Genomic DNA, 22,427 nt, shown 5'->3' with positions numbered 1-22,427 from the left:
CAAAATAAAAAGTCCCCTGCTAGATATTTGAAGAGGGAGATCGCAAGTGTACGCAGCCAGTTACAGAAGCTTCTTTTAGCCCGTACCCAATCAGCCCTGAATAGATTAAGGCACAAATTCTACCTCTCAAGAAATAGATCTGGCAGAATGCTTGCCCGTAAACTACGGGCCCAACAGGCTAGAAACAGAATTAAACATATTATCAACCCGAATAAAGAAAAACTTATCAACCCCAAAGACATAGTGAATCAATTTGCACAATATTATTCCCAGCTATACAACTTATCTTCTGACCCCTCCACACGGCAGCCCACCAAAGAAACAATCTCCATCTTTTTGGACAAATTACAGATCCCATCCCTTACGCCAGAACAACTAGACTCCCTAAATGCACCATGGTCACAATTGGAGATCCAGTCGGCCATTAAATCACTACCACGTAATAAGGCACCAGGCCCCGATGGGTTCATCACCGACTTCTATATTACATTTAGTGATCTCCTGTCCCCGCACTTAACAGAGCTCTTCAATTAGCTTTCTGCATCAGGCTCCGCTCCTTCAGAATTACTAGAAGCCCGTATAGTGACCATTCCCAAACCAGGAAAGGACCCAGCCTTCTGCCAAAACTACCGCTCTATAGTGCTATTAAACTGTGACATTAAATTGTTCGCCAAACTGATGGCACTTCGCATCAATCAATACCTCCCGTTGCTGGTGCACCCGGGCTAGACAGGGTTTGTTCCGGGAAGACAAGCCTCCGACAATACCAGAAGGGTATTCAATCTAATTGATTCCTTGTCTGAGGAACAGGACCTTCTTCTCCTATCCCTTGATGCTGAAAAAGCATTTGACAGATTGAACTGGCAATATATGCAAGAAGTGCTCTCTCGCTTTGGTTTCAAAGATCGAATTCTCACCTCGATCCTAGCGCTTTACAGCTCCCCCTCGGCCCGGGTGTTCAGCAACGGCTTCCTATCTGAATCTTTCAAGATCTCGAATGGCACAAAACAGGGATGCCCCCTATCTCTCTTAATTTTTGTTCTCTCTATAGAACCACTAGCCATCACTATAAGCAACGACACTAATTTCCCTGGTCTACAAAAAGGTCCACTCCGTCATAAACTTAGTCTTTTTGGCGATGATGTATTGCTCTTTGTGACTAACCCCTCTAGAACCCTTCCTCCACGCTACACTTACCTCCTATAGCACAGCCTCCTATTATAAACTTAATACCACCAAAACAGATGCCCTACTGATTAACCTCACCAGATCCCTTCCCTACCTACAGTCAACCTATAAATATAACTGGCAAACAGATTTAATAAAATATTTGGGTATTCATATCCCCCAAACACAGCAAATGTCTTTAACGTCAACCTCTCCCCACTCCTTCTTACTCTGACTACCCTATCCAAATCCTGGCTTTCATATGATATATCCTGGATGGGACGCATGGCAGCATTCAAAATGTCTTTACTTCCCAAACTAATGTATCTGTTCCGCACCATCCCCTACACCTTCCCCAAGAGATCTTTACATCTTGCCACCTCCATGGTGACAAAATATGTTTGGTCGACCAAACACCCAGCTATGGCCCGTTCTAAAATGTCACTCCCTAGGGCCTTTGATGGACTGGACCTTCCCGACTTATTCCACTACCACTCGGCATGTCTCCTGGCCCCAATTAAATATTACACGGAGCCTAATTCACCTACAGGCTGGGTTAACATTGAACAAACTCAGATCCCTCGCATCCCTCTATCAGACCTAATTAGAATTCCGAAACATGTCAGACCAGCTCAACCGAGTCTGCTTCCATCCACTAAAGCAACCCTGCAGGCTTGGGACAAGCTTCTAGCCACTTTACCCGCCCTGACGACCACCATTGCTAACATATCTATTACCACTGTAGCACAGTTAATACCCAATCTTAACTTAAAAATCTGGAAGGCCCGAGGTATCATCTCTCTGGGAGACGTACTGGATGCCCAATTTCTACTCCCTTTCGTTTCCCTACAATGCTCATTCTCACTACCCCATCTGAATACTTTCACTACCTACAAATAGATCACTGGTGGAAAACTAATTTCACTAATTATTTCCCCTCAGACGCTACATCCCAGTCAGTACTCTCCAGACCCTTTTTGGTAAATACCAGAGGCGATATCTCTTTTTGGTATAAAACTTTAGTAACCCCCTCTGAATTTACCAAGTCGTCCTCCCATGTGAAATGGGAAGCAGATCATTTACTCCAGCACAATGGCACCAGATCTTCCTCTCCTCATATACAATGTCTCGCTGCCTAAACCACACAGAGATGCACATAAAACTCATCAACAGACTCTATCTGACCCCGCATCGCCTACACACCTTCTGGCCATTTTGTACCAACCTGTGCTGGAGATAGTGCGGCTGCATAGGTGGCATATATCACATTTTCTGGTCTTGCCCCAAAATCCTAAAATACTGGGCTGAAGTCTTTAACCTAATCTCTACTGTCCTTAAGTTCACTATTACTCCTGATCCGTCCATTGCTTTATTTCATCTCTACCCCCCAGAAGCCTCAACAGAGAAAAGATTTGTCCTAGGCCACATACTCATTGCAGCCCGAGCGAACTTAGCCCAGCAATGGAAGCAACCCTCCCCCCCATCATTACTGCAAGTCATTCTGAAAACAAACCACCATTTCCTTATGGAAACCAACTTCATCCCTTTCTCATCCACACTCACCTCCCCCCATATACGCTGGCTTCCATGGCACACCTACGCTACAGAAGGAGAGGGCGCTAAATTCCTCTCCCCCGCTTTCCCCACAGACCCGCTGCAGTTCAGTATGAATGAACCCCCGGAGGCTCAACAACAATAGAGCCATCTGCACCTCCATATTTCCACCATTTCTATATCCTGGTATACCCTTGTGGCTACAAATAGTTATATCTTGTCCTACAGTATGATCCATAACTACTATATTTTACCAAATGTCTTAATAGGGATACAGAGTTCAAAATATTTTCTCTCATTGTCAGAGGAACCACAAGGTCTCCAAGAATTCGTCTTAGAAGGAATATCTTTCATTCTACAAAACAATTTTTTCCTCTTCAATGAAGAGTTTTATATCCAGCGGACAGGCACCGCGATGGGCACCAGATTCGCCCCGTTATGCCAACCTTTTCATGGGGGCATGGGAGCTCAATAACATCTGGGCCAATAACCCACTTGGGGTGAGTCTGGTGTCCTACGCGCGATATATAGACAACATTTTTTTAGTTTGGGAGGGGGATAAAGAGACCCTCCAAACTTTTTGCGACCATCTAAATAATAATGACCGCAACATAAAGCTAACCTTTGAAATAGAGGAGGAGAGCATCAATTTTCTTGATGTTACAGTCTATGTGGAGGACGGGGTTTTGAAACATAAAAACTTTCGTAAACCCACAGACTCCGGTACTTATATTGCATCATCAAGTTGCCATCATAGCCAATGGCTTAATTCAGTCCCAAAAGGGCAATTCAAACGTTTGAGGAGAAATTGCTCCGATGACAAGATATTCTTAGAGCAAGCCTCAGACATGAAGACTAAAATCATTGCATGTGGGTATGAAAGAGAAAAATTGGAGAGGGAGATAGAGACATTAAAAACCAAAGATACCCCCAACCATGAGACTAAGAGTACTAAAGGGTCAAAAAAAGATAACTTTACGTTTGCCTTTGTGTCCACATATACACAGGAACACAAAAGGATAGAGAAAATTTTCAAAAAACATTGGAAAGTACTACTATGTGATTCCATACTGAAAGATCTGATTCCAGAATTTCCAAAGCACATATATCGTAAAGCCCCTAACATTAGATCAGCCCTAGTCAAAAGTGCCTATACTACTAAACCACCCATGTCAATAATTAGTACAAAGGTTTTTTTTAGATGTGGTAGCTGTGTGGGGTGCAGAAATATAAAAGGGAACGGTACCAGTAAAATTACAGAATATGTAATAAATGACTATAAAATAGATATCAAAGATTTCATTACATGCAATGTAAAAAATGTAATATATACTATAAAATGTAGCTGTAACAAACACTATATAGGTCGTACCACAAGGGCATTAAAGACAAGATTGGGTGAGCACATTAGAAACATAAAAAACGGTTTTGAATCCCATGCATTATCATCACATTTCAAAAGTATACATAATTGCTCCCCATCTGAAATAGTTTCTTTCTGTGGCCTTAGGGTCTCAAGAAAAAATTTGAGACACAATGACACTATCACCCCCTTGGCAAGAATGGAGATGAACCTCATCTTTAACTGTAACACTTTATTGCCGGGAGGTTTAAACAGTGATTTTGAGCTAAAATGGTTCTTGTAACCAGTCATGTGGGCTCAAAATCGCTGTTTTAATGATCATTTTCTCTTTTTTCATCTTTGTTTCATCTCATGATCTTTTCCATCTCATTTACTATCTTGGAAATTGTATGATCAATAATATTGTCACAATGGAGTATAATAGCCATCCATCATACGGGCTTTACTAACTACATATGTATAAATACCATATTGAATATATACTTATTGTGATACGAAAAAATTGTTTATTTACTATCAAGCCCATAATATTAGAGTCTTTGTGACCCTTTGTGCAATCCTAATTTCTGTTTTTCTCTTTTGTATTAGACAAGCGGATTCGCCATGACAACACACATTGTACGATGCATATCAGCTACTTCCGCATTTTGCGGTTCAAACACCCGGAAGCAGCGGTCCGGCCTGACCATTTGAACACTGGGAGCTTCCGTAGTCTGCGGTCCAGCGACCGGAAGCTCCACTGTTATGAATAATGACGGACCGTGCGCTATTTCCCCTACCCCTGTACGATGCATATCAGCTACTTCCGCATTTTGCGGTTCAAACACCCGGCAGCAGCGGTCCGGCCTGACCATTTGAACACCTGGAGCTTCCATAGTCTGCGGTCCAGCGACCGGAAGCTCCACTGTTATGAATAATGACGGACCGCGCGCTATTTCCCTTACCAACTATGGTTGGATGGATCGGAACCCCCTCTCCCGATCCATGTATATATTACCATTATTTGTTGTTCCATTAAGGTTAAACTTCCCTGACACCGGAAGCAATATGTGGGTTGCCATGGCGACCGTTTATGTTGCCAAAATACCGGAGCTTTCTTCTATGCCACATATGGACTTATGGCATGAATTTCTACATTTTGGATTATTAGATGGACTTTGAATATATGTATAGTATTTTTCAAGGTTGTACATACACGTTTTTAATGATGAATCATATATGCCACGTTGCTCTCATTTCCTGTGTATTCTGATAGGCTGCTCTCACTATAAAAGATGGACACTCACCCTCCACAGATATGTCTTGAAAAAGGTGTTGTAAACACCGAAACGCGTTGACAAATACTGTGGAGAGTGAGCAGCCATCATCCTTTCCCCTCTGGATACCTTTTGGACCGATTGTATGTATTTTAAAAACATTTTTTAAATTTTATTTTTTTTGTTACAATTTTTTTGTCTATTTTTCTGGGATTGAACTTGGATTTTACTTGGATGTATCGGGATCCTTCCATTGTTGGGATGGAGGATTTTTATCTGTTTCTTATTGTATAATAAAAGCACAATTTTTGAAAAATTTATTCCAAAGAAAAAGAAAAATATTAACCACAAGGGATCCCTATCTAAAGACAAAGATACCTTGATGGGCGGTGTAATACTCTTAGAATTGTGAGTTGGGTACGCAAATTTAGTATCCTCAAAGATCATAGTCTCCTGGTATAAAGTTTTCTCATAAATTACCACAAGGTGAAGGGAATCTATCTCCTGTCAAAGATACCTTTATGGGTGTTTATCTGCACTGTTCAGTGTGAGTTATGGTACGAGACCAGTACCTTATAGCCACTATAAATAATTAAAGCACACAGTCACTTTCTGTCATATATGCCACCTTTATTCTAAAGAGGCATTTTAATATTATGAAATAATCTGACACAATTTTTTGTCATATCGTTTTATTCACAATCACATCCTTGGAGAAAACAATGGTCTGCTGATCGCAATTGAACCCACTTAAAGAACACGCTACGTGTATAAAGATAACATCTTTCCACGTGAGTTGGGGTACGCTTATCCATTGTTGATCTCCATATGAAATAATCACCTTTAACATAAGAAAATAAACCTTTATGTGTGTACCTTGCTTTATCTTTTGGTGAGTAAGGTACGACTTCACACTTCTTCCTACCTGATATCAAGTTCACGGGGTTATTTTTGAAAAAAAACAGTTAACACAGTTCAAATTTATATATTGATTCCGTATATATCTTTTTCTTGCACATCCATTCACGACGAGAAAACTTACCTGGAAAAGGAAAACATCAAAGGAACAGAAAGAAACTGCTACGGGTCTTTACACTGCCCTACTTACCGTAAGTGGGGTACGCCCATTTCTCTTTGTCATACACCTACCTACATTCTAATCCTCCTTGCGCCCGTGGTTGGAAATCCCTATTTTTGTGTGATTGTATGGTATTGTAAAGGTTATTTGGTGATAACCAGGGGTTAGTACAGTTCACAGGCAGCAGTGCGCCATCACAGGTCACATCCTATAAAATTCTATAGCCATACTGATCGCTCTGCGTAGCGACACATTTCATTTTATGTTTAATTTTATATTTTATATTGTCTTTCATACTGTCATATGTCTTGATTATATTTGATACCCTTAACTCCCCCCCCCCCCTCCCCCTGAATGTCCCCTTTATCTTTTGGTACCCCATATTGAAAAATTGTATTAATAAAAACTTATTGATGAAAAAAAAAAATACTTGCTGTTGTGTTAACCACATTTTTGTTGTTATTTTAATAGGCATATTTCTTGGATACCACTTAGGCCCATAAATAGAATATCATGTTAGCTCTGTCCATCAATTAACAGGCTCCTGTTAATAATGGATTCAAGCAGCTTTACAGTTTATACTGCTAATAGAGTCCTCTAGTATATATTACATATCAGGTGGGTCTAAAAAGAAAAAGAGATGGTACTGCTATAATATGATGGTAGGAAAGTCACTCTCCATATTTAATATTTTCACATGGCTTCTTCAGAATTGTAAGGGCACATTTTAACAATTCATTTACTATTTCTTTCTATTGTCCACCAACCTAATTTATGCTGGGACCTCTTTTTAAACTGCCCCTCATACCACCGCCAGCCCCTGTCCCTTGCTACTTTTAGGCTCCTTCCAGGATACATCCAGGAGCAGCTTTTAGTAGCCAGTGCAGTGGGAGCCTACCCCCACCACACTTAAGGCTTCTCACCGCTGCCCAGTTGCCGGTATTCATCTTTGCCTGGAATTGTGTGAGGCAGAGTAGCGGCCTGGTGTTAGGGCTTGGGATGTCCTCTCTGCCTGCCCGTCCTGCAGCGTCACTGGAGCCACTCCATGCTGCCGCTGGCTCCTGTCAGCTCTCTTCCTTCAACTCAGTGGTGTACCAATAGCCCTGCAGACCCCATGCTGGTGGGGAGGCGATGTGTAGGTGTGGGTGCCGGGGGTCTGCAGGGCTATTGTAATGCCGCTGCTGCCTGCCAGGAGCTCACCTGCCGCGTCTGTGGCCGGAGCCTGGGACTCACAGAAAATTTGTCTGCGGTCCAGGCTCCCCTGGACCCTCCTGGCTTCTGCTTCTAATCTAAACGGACCATCACAAAATGTCCGGACCCATACAGCAGAAAACTGTCTGCTGTATGAGGTGGACATTTTGTGATGGTCTGTTTTCATTAGACGCTGGAGCCAGGAGCGGACATGGGAGCCGGGAACCTGCAACAGCAGCTTTTGGAGGGGTAAGACCAGCGGTGTAGCTAGGCGCCATGGTGCCCGGAGCAATGGCATATTTCGCCCCCCCCCCCGGTAATGAATTGGGGGCGTGGCTAACATGTGTTGGCATGTCACATTTAAAAAGAAATAACTTAAGAAACACAGTAACGTAATCTGCTGCGCTATATAAGACACTGTAACGTAATCTGCTGCGCTATATAAGACACTGTAACAGAATCTGCTGTGCTATATAAGACACTGTCTGTAACGGAATCTGCTGCGCTATATAAGATGGACAGAAAAAAGGGTGTACGGGGTCTTTGCGCACTCAGTGGCGTAACTACTGTAAGGCAGCCCCAGCTGCCGCTTGGGGGAGCAAGTGGCAGCAGGCTCTGTGTGGGCGCCAGCACCTGCTCAACGCACTGATATGCTGCTGCCTGCCGCTGCCCACTGGCCGAGCACCGGAGGCGAGTCAGTCGCAGCGCAGGTGCGGCCATGGCAGAGACGACAACCCCCCCACTGATTCAATTGACTGTACACAGAGCCAACTATTGGCTACTGTGTACTGGATGGGCGGACGGATGGGCGTGCTAGGGCGGCCTGGGATGTGTCGGAGCCAAAAGAAGCAGCAGTGTCTGCTGGTCTCTCTTCCTCTCTCCTGCTTCAGCTTCTCCGTTATGCCTTGGGGGGGGGGCGCTAAAAACATTTTGGCAGGGGGGAGCAAAATTTATAGTTACGCCACTGTGCGCACTATTCACCTAATCCTAGTGTAGCAGCCTCCTGGTGGCCTAGAAAGAGTACACACCCACTCTTCAAATAGATACAAAGAGAAAAGAGGTGGTCACCCTGAATGGCGCTTACACTGGATCAGTGGATATACCTTTTTTTCTGGACCCAAATGAGGGAGTAATTTTTTGTATATACCAGAAAAAAATTTATTAGACACTTAAAACATCAAAACAAAGAACACTTTACACACAAAGATAAAACTTTTTTCAATAAAGTGCAAATGCGATGGGTTGTTATAATATTATATTGTTATACAACCATAGTATGACGGGGGCAATATCGGCTCAATCTCACCATTCCAAGGTGGTGCGGTGGGCTGTGGTGCTATAGATGGTATGTCCCGGGATATAGCATAAAGGTGCGCACCACCACACAGGCTTAGATGGAGACCCAGATCTTTCAAATGTTGTCCTCCCGTCAGCGTGTTGGCATCCTCATAACATGTTTCGGATCAATAGTCCTTCTTCAGATGTGGTATATACAAAAAATTACTCCCTCATTTGCGCTATATAAGATGCTTTAACGGAATCTGCTGCGCTATATAAGACACTGTAACGGAATCTGCTGCGCTATATAAGACGATGTAACGGAATCTGCTGCGCTATATAAAATGCTTTAACGGAACCTGCTGCGCTATATAAGACACTGTAACGGAATCTGCTGCGCTATATAAGACGCTGTAACAGAATCTGCTGCGCTATATAAGACACTGTAACGGAATCTGCTGCGCTATATAAGACGCTGTAACGGAATCTGCTGCGCTATATAAGACGCTGTTACGGAATCTGCTGCGCTATATAACAACCTTGAACGGAATCTGCTGCGCTATATAAGACACTGTAACGGAATCTGCTGCGCTATATAATAAGCTGTAATGGAAGCTGCTGCAATATATAAGACACTGTAACGGAAGCTGCTGTGCTATATAAGACACTGTAACAGAATCTGCTGCGCTATATAACATGCTGACAGCTGTAAATAAAGAAAAATAAATAAAGATAGATATATACAGCATAAATAAAGATATATACAGCACAGCAGGCGAGGGCAGCAGCAGAAGCCAGAGATTCACTCTCCCCTCCCCCTCCCCCCCCTTTTTAGCTGTAAAATAAATAAATACCTTAAATAACAAGATAAGGCACGGGCGGCAGCCAGCAAGACACCTTCTCCTCCTCCAGGCTACAGCCAGCACTTGGGAAGGCTGATGAGTGACTCTGCTGTAGCCAGGGAGGGGGTCAGAGACAGGTGACTCTGGTTGCCGCTGGGACTGGTCTGTACAGTGTGTCACTGTCAGTGCTGCTACGCTGCCTGCGCTGCCCGGAAGCCGGACCGAGCAGCAGCAGCAATTCAGAAACAGGAGGAGCCGGAGGACTTAGCCTAGGTCCGACTCGGTGTCAGCCCGCCGCCCGGCCACACCGCCCATAACGCTTTGAGGCAGGGACCGGGCGAGCAGGGCAGGAGGCAGGCGCCGGGCAGGGCAGCCGCCGGCGCTGCACACGCTGCCCGGGCCGTTACTTATGCAGACACTTCACTTGCAGGCAGAGCCAGATTAAGGTCTAAATGGGCCTGGAGCTGAAAATGATCAAGGGCCTATTATGCGCAATAATAGGGGTTGTGGCCAGCACCTAATAATTTGGGAGGCGTAACCAGTGTTCTGTTTGGGTGGTCTGCTCATGGGTGTGTCTGTGTTTGTTTAAATGCTTTCAACTAATTATATATGCCTGGAAAAGGCAGGGGGCTGGCATAAGAAAAATGCACGGAGATATATATATATATATATCAGGATGCCGATGTCCTAAGATACTTGCGGGGTGAGGCAGCACTCCAGTCATAAAAAAAATACTGAAAGCCGAAACTTGGTAGACAACATTTCAGCACCTTTCATGTGGTCACCTTAGTTTACCACACCATATACCCCTTATACAAATCATGCAACACAATAGTAACCCCCTTATACTGTACTTGCCTCTGACAAATTATGACATATGGAATGAGCCAAAATTCACACCGATTGAGCCAAAATTCACACTATGGCACACAGATTGAATCAAAATTCACATTATGCCACACAGATTAAGACAAAATTCACATTTTGCCACATAGATTGAGCCAAAATGCACACTATACCAGGTATGTCCAAACAGTGGCCCTCCTGCTGTTGTGAAACTACATGTCCCAGCATGCCTTGACATAGTTTTAGCATTCCCTAATAGCAAAACTGTGGCAATGCATGGTGGGACTTGTAGTTTCACAACAGCTGGAGGGCCATAGTTTGGACATGCCTGCACTATACCAAACAGATTAAGCAATAATGCACAATATTCTTCATAAATAGGGGCATTGCATGAAGTGTGCAGTGCATTACTGGGAGTTGACTAAGTCCCATGACACTTTGCACAAGAGGGCAGAGGCTGAGAGGTTTATGCTGAGATCTGAGTGGTGGAGCTCGTTAAATGCTTCTCAGGCCTATGGAGGACAGCAGCAGCAGCAGCAGCAGCCTAGTCATGGGAGGGTTTTTAATCTGAGGCAGCACTGACACTGTGAGGTCTCCTACAGAGTAAGCAGTCACCCATTGACCAAGTTTATACTCACTTTACTCTGTGTTTTGACAGTATAATATTCTCTCATGCAGTTTGTGGCCAGTAATGACAAGTGCAAGGGGGTCCCCCTGTCTAAAGTGCCCCAGGTCCCCCGAAGGCTTAATCTGGCACTTATTGACAGACGGGCAGAGAGCAGGAGGCTGCCCGGCTGTATTCAGAGCACTGCATGTCCCGGCTATTTGAAATAATACCCCTTTCACACCAGAAAATGCAGGGACTTACCCGGGAATATGGTCCCAGGATCATGCAGGGACATTCTCGGACTGGCCCCTTTTACACAAGCCTAATCCCTGCATTTTATGGTGTGAGGGGGAGAGAAAACCACCCCCCTTTGAACAAACAGCTATATCTTCGGAACCAACTGACCCATTTACATGTAGGCTTCGAATGATTTTGGTCCAGTGAAACTGGGCTATTTGGTTCCAGAGAAATCTGTCCTCAAACAAGATGAACAGCCATGAAATTACATTTCAGAAATGAAAAAAAAAATTGGTTTACCCACAATATCTCTAGAACCAATTAACCCATATGGACCAGGTATCAGATTGAAGGCCCAGTGATTTGGGTTAGACTGAGATCAACCTCGAGCTTCTGTGATGCCGGAGTGGGAACTGGCAGCCGTTGGAACCGGGTGGAGGTCGGAATTAGCGGGTCCCATGTTATCCTATGGGGACGACGTTCCAGGTTTGCCTGGCGGTATCTCTGGTTCCCTGGGGGCTAGCAAGACAGGGCGGGGCTCATTGGAAAGCCCTGGCCCTCAGCTACAAAATGGGACTATTTGGAGAGTGGGCCTGGAGCTGTAGCTCCATCAGGTCCATTGTTAATCCAGCCCTGCTTGCAGGGATCATTTGCGGAGGGGGGGGCGGGCCGGCGGCGCCAGTCAACCAATCGCCGCCCGGAGCATGAGCTCCGGTGGCTCCGCCCTCCCTACGACTCTGGGTAAGACAGTACCTTTACTGTGGGGGGTTAACTGTGGGAGGGCGCTGACAAAATTTCGGTGGGAGGGGGGGAGGGGGGCGCAAAACTTTTAGTTGCTTAAACTTAAGCCTCATTTGCCATCCCGTCAGTGCTTTCACAGCTCGGTGTCCTTGATTCTCCTGCAGCTTGCAGTGGAGAGCTTCCTCCTTCCTCTACTAGTGACATTCTGGTCACGCCCACAGGGACAGCATTTTGAACCCTTATATTATCTTTTTGCACTAAGACCCAGAGTGGAACTCATCTGTGTCTTTTTAGAGTGCCAGACTCATAGACTGTACTATATACAGAAGACGGGGTGTGACGACCCCAAAACATAGATGATAGCTGCTAAAGCTATGGATTAAAGTTTGTCCCACTTTTACTTGCCTTACAGTCTCAATGTGCCACTTCATTCCCTCTGTGTATTAGAGGAATTAACCCCTAGCAAGGATTGCAGCCTTGCTAGCACAAATAAGACCTGAGTGTTGGTTCTCCCCCAGTTTGTATATATAATAGTAGAAATAACAGGCGTCACTCCGGGTCTGGATTCAACAGTGTAGCTTCTTTTTTTATTTCTTTTTTTCAAATATATTTTATTGAGCCTCAATAAGCAGAAAAAATACATCAAACAGTGGATGATGATATATAGAGCATTGAATGAGGATCAAAACCCTTTTTCAACATTTTCTAAACAAATAACACTGGAATAGAATAAATGAAATAGTTATGTCCTATCCAAATAAAACAGGGACGGGAGGTACTTTCCCCAGCTCCCAAGAAATTAGAAGGAGAAAATATCTCTAAATGGATAAAAATTTGTAAAATAAAATACTCAGCATGAGCATATAAACACTGTAGTGTTAAAATACAAATGAAAACATAACAATAAAATAAATGAAAAACACCTGACAACCGCCCCGGGCCCCCGGCCCATCCATGGACAGATCCAGCCATTCAGCAGGAATTAGGTAAAGGGAAGACAGAGAAGTATGGAGTAGGTAAGGAAAATTAAGGAAAGAGACTAAGTGGAAGCTGAATATTAAGTATAGCTTGGAAGTCAATTTATATAGTAATAGGAGGAGTGTTTTGTAGGAGTTGAAGGGAGTACCACAATGTATTCTGGAAGCAACACCGAATCGCCAGCTTAGTATGAGAGGGTAAAGTTTGAATAAATCTATCTCAGCAATTAAATAACTTTGGAGTCAATAATTCTTTATGGAGTGAGGACTTGCGCGGCTAAGCGATGGCAGGAACCATCGGTGGTGTGAGATAGAATGGTTTATAGCCATCGATGGTTCCTGCTCTAGAAGCCATCGATGGCAACCATTGATGGGGGATGTGCCGATGGCCATCCCTAGGTTGGTCTGCAATGTAACCAAATAGTGCCCATGAGTCAGTACATTGGAATGATAACCGCAGAGTGATCGTGGCATAATAGTGTAATGTTTGCCAGAAGGCGTGTATGTGTGGACATTGCCAGAGGCAGTGGAAAAGGTCGGCGTCTGTTATATGACATTTGGAACAGTCAGATCTCTCCGCCGTGCCCATCAAATAGCAGCGTTTAGGTGAAAAATAAGCTCTATGGAATATTTTATTAAGCATTTCCTGATAGGAACTAGCTGGGATAAGTTTGAGGTTAATTCAAAAGGTATCTAAAATGGCTTCAGAGTCAAGTGAGGGGATGTGTGATGTCCATTTAGCAAGAGCTGGGAGTTCAGTTTCAGGGTCTAATTCTGGGCGAATGCGATCATATATAGTGGAGATCAGTGCTCGAAGTGGGACGGTATAAAACGGTATAGCATACCGGCACTTCCTTCGAGCACTGTTTTTTTTTTAACTGCAGCTCCCCTGTTCACCCACAAGGGGGAGCTGCAGAGCTCCGGGACCGGAAGTGAGCGAAGCACCGGCCAAGCAGCGGCTCCCTCTCGGCTCACAGCACGCAAGCCACGGTCGCCAGTGTCCCCATTTGGAGGTGCAGGTGAGGTCTTTGTGGAGCAACAGGCACCGTCCGGCGGTGCCCGCACACCGCCGCGGGTCTCGGTGAAATATAGTCCCCTGCCTATACGGCGCGTCAGGCCGCAACCTGCAGGAGAGTGAGGAGACTCTCCCCGGCTCCGCAGTCGACACCACCGGGCACTAAGGGGGATCCGGAGGCAGGACAGGCAGGGATGGGGGAGAGAATGGGGTCCGGTTAGGGGTGTTTATCCTTAACTTTTGCATACCCCACTTCTAAATTTCCACTTCGACCACTGGTGGAGATAGAGTGTGTTTTAATACGGATTACCGAATCAAGACGGTTCATAATATCCTGGGGATGTAATTTAGCTAGGATTGATTACAGATAATGGGTAGCTTGAAAATAATGGAAAGCGTGGCTAGGAGGAAGATCATAACGTTGCATAGCTTCATCAAATATGAGTGGGACATTAGAAGTGTTAAGCAAGTGTCGTAAACATAGGATTCCAGAAGATCGCCACGCCGTAAAAGGCGGCCCGGCTTTACCATCTTGGAACTCCAGGTCCCCGACCAAGGGGAGGGATAAGTAATGGAAATATCGCAAATGAAGGGATTTTCTTGCACGTCGCCAAGAGTATATAGTAGAGGTCAGTAAAGGATTATCAAATTGAGGTACTTTTAATTGAGATGGACGCGCATGTAAAAGGAAGCTAAGAGAGAGAGGGGCACATAGCTGTGAATCTAGGGCAGCATCAGTGAAAACAGTGGAATTGTTGACTCAGTCTACTGCAAAGCGGAGAATACAGGCTAGGTTGTAATGTTTAATGTTGGGAAATTGACTCCGCCTCGGTAGGTGGTCTGTGAAAATGTGTGGAGGCTGATCCTAGGCTTTTTAGAAATCCAAATAAATTTGTTAAGCATGGAATGAAGTGAGGAGATGTCCGATTTAGAGAGCAAAATGGGAGTCATTTGCAATATATAGAGTAATTTCGGGAAGCTGGCCATTTTATATAAGTTACATCGACCTAATAGATTGAGTGGTAAGTTCTGCCACAAATTAAGTTCTGTTTTTATCTTTAGGATGACCGGGTTGATATTGTTGTAAATGTTATGTGGATGAGGCGGTAGAGCTATGCCTAAATAAGTGATAAAAGTGGAGGCCCATTTAAAAGGGAAGTTATAGGACCAATCTAACCTCACCGGACTGTATATAGCCAAGGCTTCTGACTTATGGAAGTTGATAGAGAAGCCAGCAAAAGAAGAAAAACGTGTGATAGCATCTATGAGAAAAGGGACAGAGTGTTTCGGGTCAGATAAGAAGAGAAGAATATCGTCTGCAAAGGCCACAACACGTAATTCTCTATTACCTATTGTTATACCCGAGATATTGGAGGAGGATAATATATAGCGTATGAGTGGTTCAAGAGCCAAATTAAAAAGTAAATGGGAAAGAGGGCATCCCTGTCATGTACCTCGCTCGAGGCAAAAAGAGGAGGAGGCAATACCATTAACCATCACTTGGGCGGTTGGGGAAGAGTACATCGTCTGAATAAGCCCGCGAAAGGATTCTCCAAATAGCTGCTGAACAAGTACATTGTGGAGGTGTGACCAAGCAATTTTATCAAAAGCCTTTTCGGCATCAAGATTAATTAAAATTTTATTTTGGAGATTGTGAAGACGGCTGTGGGTTATTGCAGCTATGGCCGCACGAACGCCTATCACCGATTGTCTACCTTTCACAAAACCCAATTGTGCAGGCGAAATCAAACGAGGTAAACATTGCTGTAAACGGTTAGCCATCAACTTAGTTAATATTTTAAAGTCTTGATTCAAGAGGGATATTGGGCGATAGGAGCCTACCAAAGTGGGGTCCTTACCAGGCTTAGCTAAAACTATAATTTTTGCCTCGTTGAACCTGAGGGGCATTTCCCCTGGTGTTATTAAGTGGTTATAAAGTGATGTTAAAGTGGGTGCAATTTCTACCTTTAAGAATTTATAAGATTCAGCACCAAAGCCTTCTGGTCCAGGGCTCTTGCCATTAGGCAAGGATTTTATTGTGTCGAGGACTTCTTCCTCCGTAACAGGGCGATCTAATATCTCCCTTTCCTCTTGTGTTAATTTGGGCAGTTTGGCAGCTGTGAGGAATGCCTCACTTTCAAGAGTGTCTGAAGGCTCCTTAGGGAACTATAGAAATTCAGAAATTCACTACAGATAGCATTAGGGTCGGTGAGAAGGGTGCCGGCATGGTCAATAGCCTTGACCAATGTGCGGGCGGGTGGGCCCTTAATTAAATTTGCTAGGAGTTTCCCAGATTTGTTACCGAACTGGGATCTGTTAACACTTACCCCGGATCTGTCCATGGGTGGATCCATGACTGTGTTAAGGTCACCCCCAAAAATGAGTTTGGAGTATCCCCAAGACAACATCTTCTGTAGGAGCATAGCAAAAAAGGAAGAATCAGGACTAGTCGGTACATAAAAATTCAATAGAGTATATGTAATGTTATCGGTACTTATGTAATATCTGGACTCCCGGTTTTCTTATGAGACCGTGTCCCCTCGCAGGGCTCGCTGCGCTCGCCACGCTTCGGGCACGGTGGCTCGCTGCGCTCGCCACACTATATAAAATCAACTCCATGCGTAGTTGGATAGTAGGGGTATGGAAAAAATGGGGTGCATTTAACATGGCAGCCCAGATAATACATAAGTACCATGTTATCTATAAGCACATCAATGAGAGTGAATCTACCCTCCAGATCCAAGAACCGTCTAACAATAGAATATTGCAGATTCCTAAGTAAAATAGCTACTCCTCTTGTTACTAAAGGAAGCAGATATGCATTCTCCCACCCATGGGGTGTTAAATGATGGGTGAGAACCTTCAACCCAATGTATCTTTTGCAGGAAGACAATATGGGGATTCATGCATTGAAATTGAGAGAGTACCTTTTTGCGCTTAACAGGGTGATTTAAGCCTTCAACATTCCATGTAATAATATTAAAAGTAAGGAGTGGGGTGTCTTCCCTTGATACACTAGCGGGGGGGTGGTTGATTAGCTATATCAACCCATTCCTGCGGGAGGTCCGGCAGGAGGACGGGCAACTACATAAAACAGTATAAAAATTTGAAAAAAGAACAAACAAGTCATAAAGTAGACCTAGCAAATGCCTAACGGTCGGTAGAGTGTAACCATGTAAGGAAATCAACAAGTCTCCGAGCATCTAAGGACTATAGATTCCATGCTCAGGTCTCAGGGATGGAAAAATGAGCCCTAGCGCTAGCAGGATCATCAAAAAAGAGTGGCTGACCATCCTTGAACATGCGGAGACGAGCCGGGTACAACAGTAAAAATTTAACTTTAGAATCAGTAAGATGTTTGCATATAGGGGCAAAGTCCCTGCGTTTAGAGGCCACCAGGTTAGAAAAGTCTTGGAAGATGAGGGGATGATCCCCTTTGTATGTAAGACTGTCGGTTTTCCTGTAGTGTTCTGGGACTTTAACCTTGTCGGCGTAATTAAGGATGCGCATGATGACAGGTCTTGGTCTGCCAGTCGGGTTAGGCCTGTCCAGTCCAATCCTTTGTACCCTCTCTATTGCCAACGGGGTTCCCTTGAGGTCTAGGGCCAGTTGCTCCGGGATCCAAGAGGTCAGGAGATCCATAAGCTCATGTCCCCGGACTGATTCAGGTATGCCAACTACCCGCAAGTTATTACGACAACTGCGATTTTCCAAATCATCTAACTTCTCTGTCAATGTAAGGATATCCTTGGAGTGCAATGCCACCGTACGCTGAGCCTCGTGCAGCTCGTCTTCAAGAGAAGAGATGCTTTGCTCAGCAGTATCTAGGCGTTGGGAGTGTTGGGTGAGTTGAGCAAGGGTAGAGCCGTTTTGAGACCTGCTAGTTTTTCGTCTAGCAGAGGACCGATAACCGTAGCAACATCCGCCAGCTTCATTTTAGATGATCGCGGTGTGTTTGTTGCTTTGCGTTTCATCTGCGAAGCTAGTCGAGTAACTGAGCGGTGAGAGTCTGAAGAGTAACCACACTGAGAGTCGGTAGGCAGGACTCAAGAAGAACCAGCAGAGGACATCGAGAGAGGCACTAAGTATTTTTCCATATACAGGTTACGACAGAAATATGTGAAAAGTGTGGACAGCTGCAGGGACTAGCAAATGAGAGGTTGCAAGTGTGAATGAATATTGGTGACCAGTCACATTTCAATGGTTATAATAACAGGAGTGTGTAGCATGGATCCGTAACAGCATCTGCTATATAGATCAGAGTCTAATTCTTTAGTGTAGTATACAACAAAAAGCAGTATCCAGGTGGGCAGCTCGGGTGCCAATGCTGAGTGAGTTTTGTAGGAGTAAGTAACAGATATACACAGCACTTCTCTCTAATAGAGGAAGAGAGATGGACGGAATTAGCTGTGTATTGAAGGGGGGCGGCCCCTAAGAAAACAGCCTATAGATGACAATTACAGGCAATGTGCTCAGTGATATAGTCAGCTTCTGGTTATAAATTGCAGTGGCAAGTGGCTAGCAACAACTGGTATCCAGTGCCAGATATACAGGGTGTCCCTGAAACCAAATAAAGAAGCTAGGTCTGTCTTTCCTCTGGCAAAGGAAGGGGGGATAGTCAGGGTTAATGATGAAACCAGGCAGCCCACTCTATTCAAGGTAACTGTAGGTCTCCTTAATCCAGGGGATTTGGGCCCCTCCTGTCTAGGGTACCTGAGTTGTTGTCACGGTATGAGGGTAGGAAGGGTGCTGAGGGGTGGAGATGGGTCCCTCCTGCTGGTCTCCCTACCTGAGGTGTAGTGGCCGACGGCCGCAGGTGTCCGCGCGCACCCCCCACTAGTGCCGCAAAATGGAGTCCCCGGCTCACCTGAGCACAGCAGGCAGCATTCGGGAGGACAGTGTCCGTTTCCCTGGCACCACGACCGACCCCTCCAGGCGTCCGGGTCCCTCTCTCAGTCAGTGGCGAGCAGCTGCAATCAGCCGTCTGCGGCCTGCGAAATCTAGGTCCCGACGTTTCCGGCTGCACCAGGCCGCAACCCGCAGGAGAGTATTGAAGCTCTCCCCGGCTCTGTGGCCGGCTCAGCCCGACGCCCGGAGTCTTCCAACGCGTGCCGGAGGCGATGTAGAAGCAGGGGGAGGGTGGATTGGGGGGTGCCACTATCTCCAAGTCCGGGAGCTGACACGAATCACTGCCTCCTCGAATGGCCGCCAAGCCACACCCCCAACAGTGTAACATCTTAAATGTGCTACGGTCAACGCCGCTTCGGGCTTCCACCCATCAACAGGACCAACACAAACAGTGATCAAAACAGTGTACAGTGTTTAAATAATAATTTACAATTAGAAGATCCTCCGTGCTGCTCCATCCTCCGTCCGGGGATGCCGATGACAACTTCCGGTTTGAGCCAGGAAGTGACCTGCTGGGACTCCAGGCGGGAAGGAAGCAGGCACTAAGGGAAAAGTGCATAAAACCTAAGGAGTTCAAAACGACTTGTGCAATAAATAGTAAATTTAATCTTTATCATAAAAGTGCAATCAAATGTGAAAAACATGAAAATGAAAAACATAAGTTAAAGCAAATTTTCCCTTTGCGTTACTTTGAGTAACGCAAAGGGAAAATTTGTACTGGACCTTAAAGAGGAACTACTTCGTCTTTGATGCCAATTTTTTTCAACAAACAAGCGGGAGAGCAATGGAGAGCAACGTCTCTCCATTGTTCGCAAATGTATTTATGCTCCATATAGAATGTCATGTTTTTTCCAACCTCAATACAGTAAAATGTATTCATATGTTGGTCGGACGACTTAGCCTCTTTACAAAATATGGTATCTTTCATCCATGCCAGAAGTTCACCAATTAAAGCAACACAACTCTGGAAGGCACCACCGAACCTGAACCCTAACTCTATTGCCTTTACCCGGGATCGGTGGACATGTGCGGTGCTAAGCTTCACCTTTAACAGCTGCGTTCAAAGGAGCTGGTTATGCTGGCTCCAACCCCGATGCTGCCAGGTCTTACGTGAGACAACGTGTCCACCGAGACTGAGAGAGAGCAAGAGGATGACTAACTAAGGAACGAACAGGATGGGATACCCCCAGAGTCTATGAACCCCCAAGAGGGATCTGGAAGCAGTCTCCCCAAGACCCCAGGGAAAGCAACAATGCAAAAAGGTGACACACTAAATATCAAATACTAGGTGTAACAATACACAAGATAGGAAATAAAAGAAATTACAAGAGCTGTGATGCAACAATGCACAAGATGACACTGAAAAGATAATAAATGCAGGGAACCCCTGATTTATCTGGGTGATGGAAATCCACAGGAAGTTGAGGGGTAGGCAGACTGACAGGCTGTAGCTGGAATCTGAAACAAGCTGACTGCTGGGCAGCACAGGACAGGCACAGTGAACGCTGGCAGAGAAAGTCTGGGAACCGGGAACACTCTGATCCCAAAGGCAGAACTATAACCAGCGTCTGTGCCCAGCAGACGCCGGCCTTATATTTAAAACACGTCGCCCTGCAGCATGTGACTTCAGCCACCACCCCCCTGATGCGTGCGGCCGTTTGTACAGGACGGAAGTTTGGGCCATTGCTTATGGACCAGTCACTTCCGCCCTGCCTGCCTGGCTGCTGCCGGGGAACATGGCCGCCGCCTGCTGCAACCCAGAGCCTCTGGCGCTGTCACTGACAGCAGCGGTGCTGGAGGTGGGAGAGCAGTGGAAGCGACGACCATACCACCTAACAACACCAAGTCAGCCAGGAGTCCATTAATCATTTGGATGTACAGATTTACTGTACATCTCCAGACATCTGTTTATTACAAGCCCTCGAATAAAAACATGTTTCTTAAAGCCTGAAGCCATCACCCCAAGACTCTCAAAGCAGGACCGCCGAAGTTGCAACTTATCCATAGTGCAAGATGATCAAATGACCCTGCCAGTCTCAAAGGGGAACATAATAAAGTGGTAGATAGATTCATCCAGTGGGGTTATGACCCGACAGTATTAAGGAGACAAAAAAGGGGAATTTCTTTAGCTCCCCAGGGAATTGCTGTTGACCCCTAAGACATGCATTAACAAGGTCATTCCCTGGACCAGAAACTATAACAAATACAGTCCTGTGATTACGAGGGTTACCAGAGCATTATGGCCATTTATTACAACTGCCCAGAGTTTACCGTGTTTCAAAAGCAAAAGGCCTATGACATGCTACATCAGATGCACACTGATGCTGCAGGGCTTGGGAAAAACATCAGACCAGATAATCCCAAGTCAACTTTTTTGAAGAAAGCTCCAGGATGCTACAAGTGTATCTAATGTATCACTTGCAAAACCGTGGTTACAGGTCCTATGTTCAAAAATCCATCCTCATTGAAAACATACAGAATCAACCATGTACTCATGTGTACCTCATTGTATATCATATACCTACTTACATGCCATTATGGGCTAGTATACGTGGGTCAAAACATGCGCCCTCTTCGGGACAGAATGCCCCTACATCAGTCGGCTATTAAAGCCACATTCCATCAGCGATCTTTGCAAACAAAACATTGACCATGTTCCCATTAATCGTAAAGGACGCGAAAGAGCTACTAAACTACTGCAAACAGAAGCACAATGGATTTTTAACTTAAAACTGTACATCCTTCAGGTCTTAATGATAAAATGCCGTGGAGTGTGTTTAAAACTTGGGATAATATAATATTTTTTATTAAAACACATATATTTAGGCTCCAATCTCCTAGCTATTTCCAGGAGGGCTATTAGGAAGCAGCAGTATAGTATATTCAACCATAGTTTTAACAATAAGTGGTTGCAACAGACCCTTTTTAGTTTTATTATTGCATTAATTATTACATTATGGGCAAAATTTACTAAGAATACGACTATGTTTTAGTCTTATTAATATTTTGTATACGACGGAATACAACTGTTATTGGTGGAGTATTTAATTTACACATTCGTATTCTGGAGCATAATATACAAAGGAGTCGTATTTTTGAGATTCGTATGGAGTCGTATTTTTTTTGCAACTTGTACTAAAATACGCCTAGTACAGTGCTTCCCAAACTGTGTGTCGTGGCACCCTGGGGTGCCTTGGGACACTGGCAGGGGTGCCCTGGGTTGGTGGTCCAGGACCAATTAAAATTATTTAGTGTCAATAGCCCTTATTCAGATCTGATCGTAGTACAAATTTGTTCTCAAAATAGGCAAAACCATGTGCACTGCAGGGGGGGCAGATGTAACATGTGCAGAGAGAGTTAGATTTGT

The sequence above is a fragment of the Crinia signifera genome, chromosome 3, assembly GCF_055691185.1.
Source record: "Crinia signifera chromosome 3, ASM5569118v1, whole genome shotgun sequence".
Classification (NCBI taxonomy): domain Eukaryota; kingdom Metazoa; phylum Chordata; class Amphibia; order Anura; family Myobatrachidae; genus Crinia; species Crinia signifera.
Note: the sequence above shows the minus strand (reverse complement) of the source record.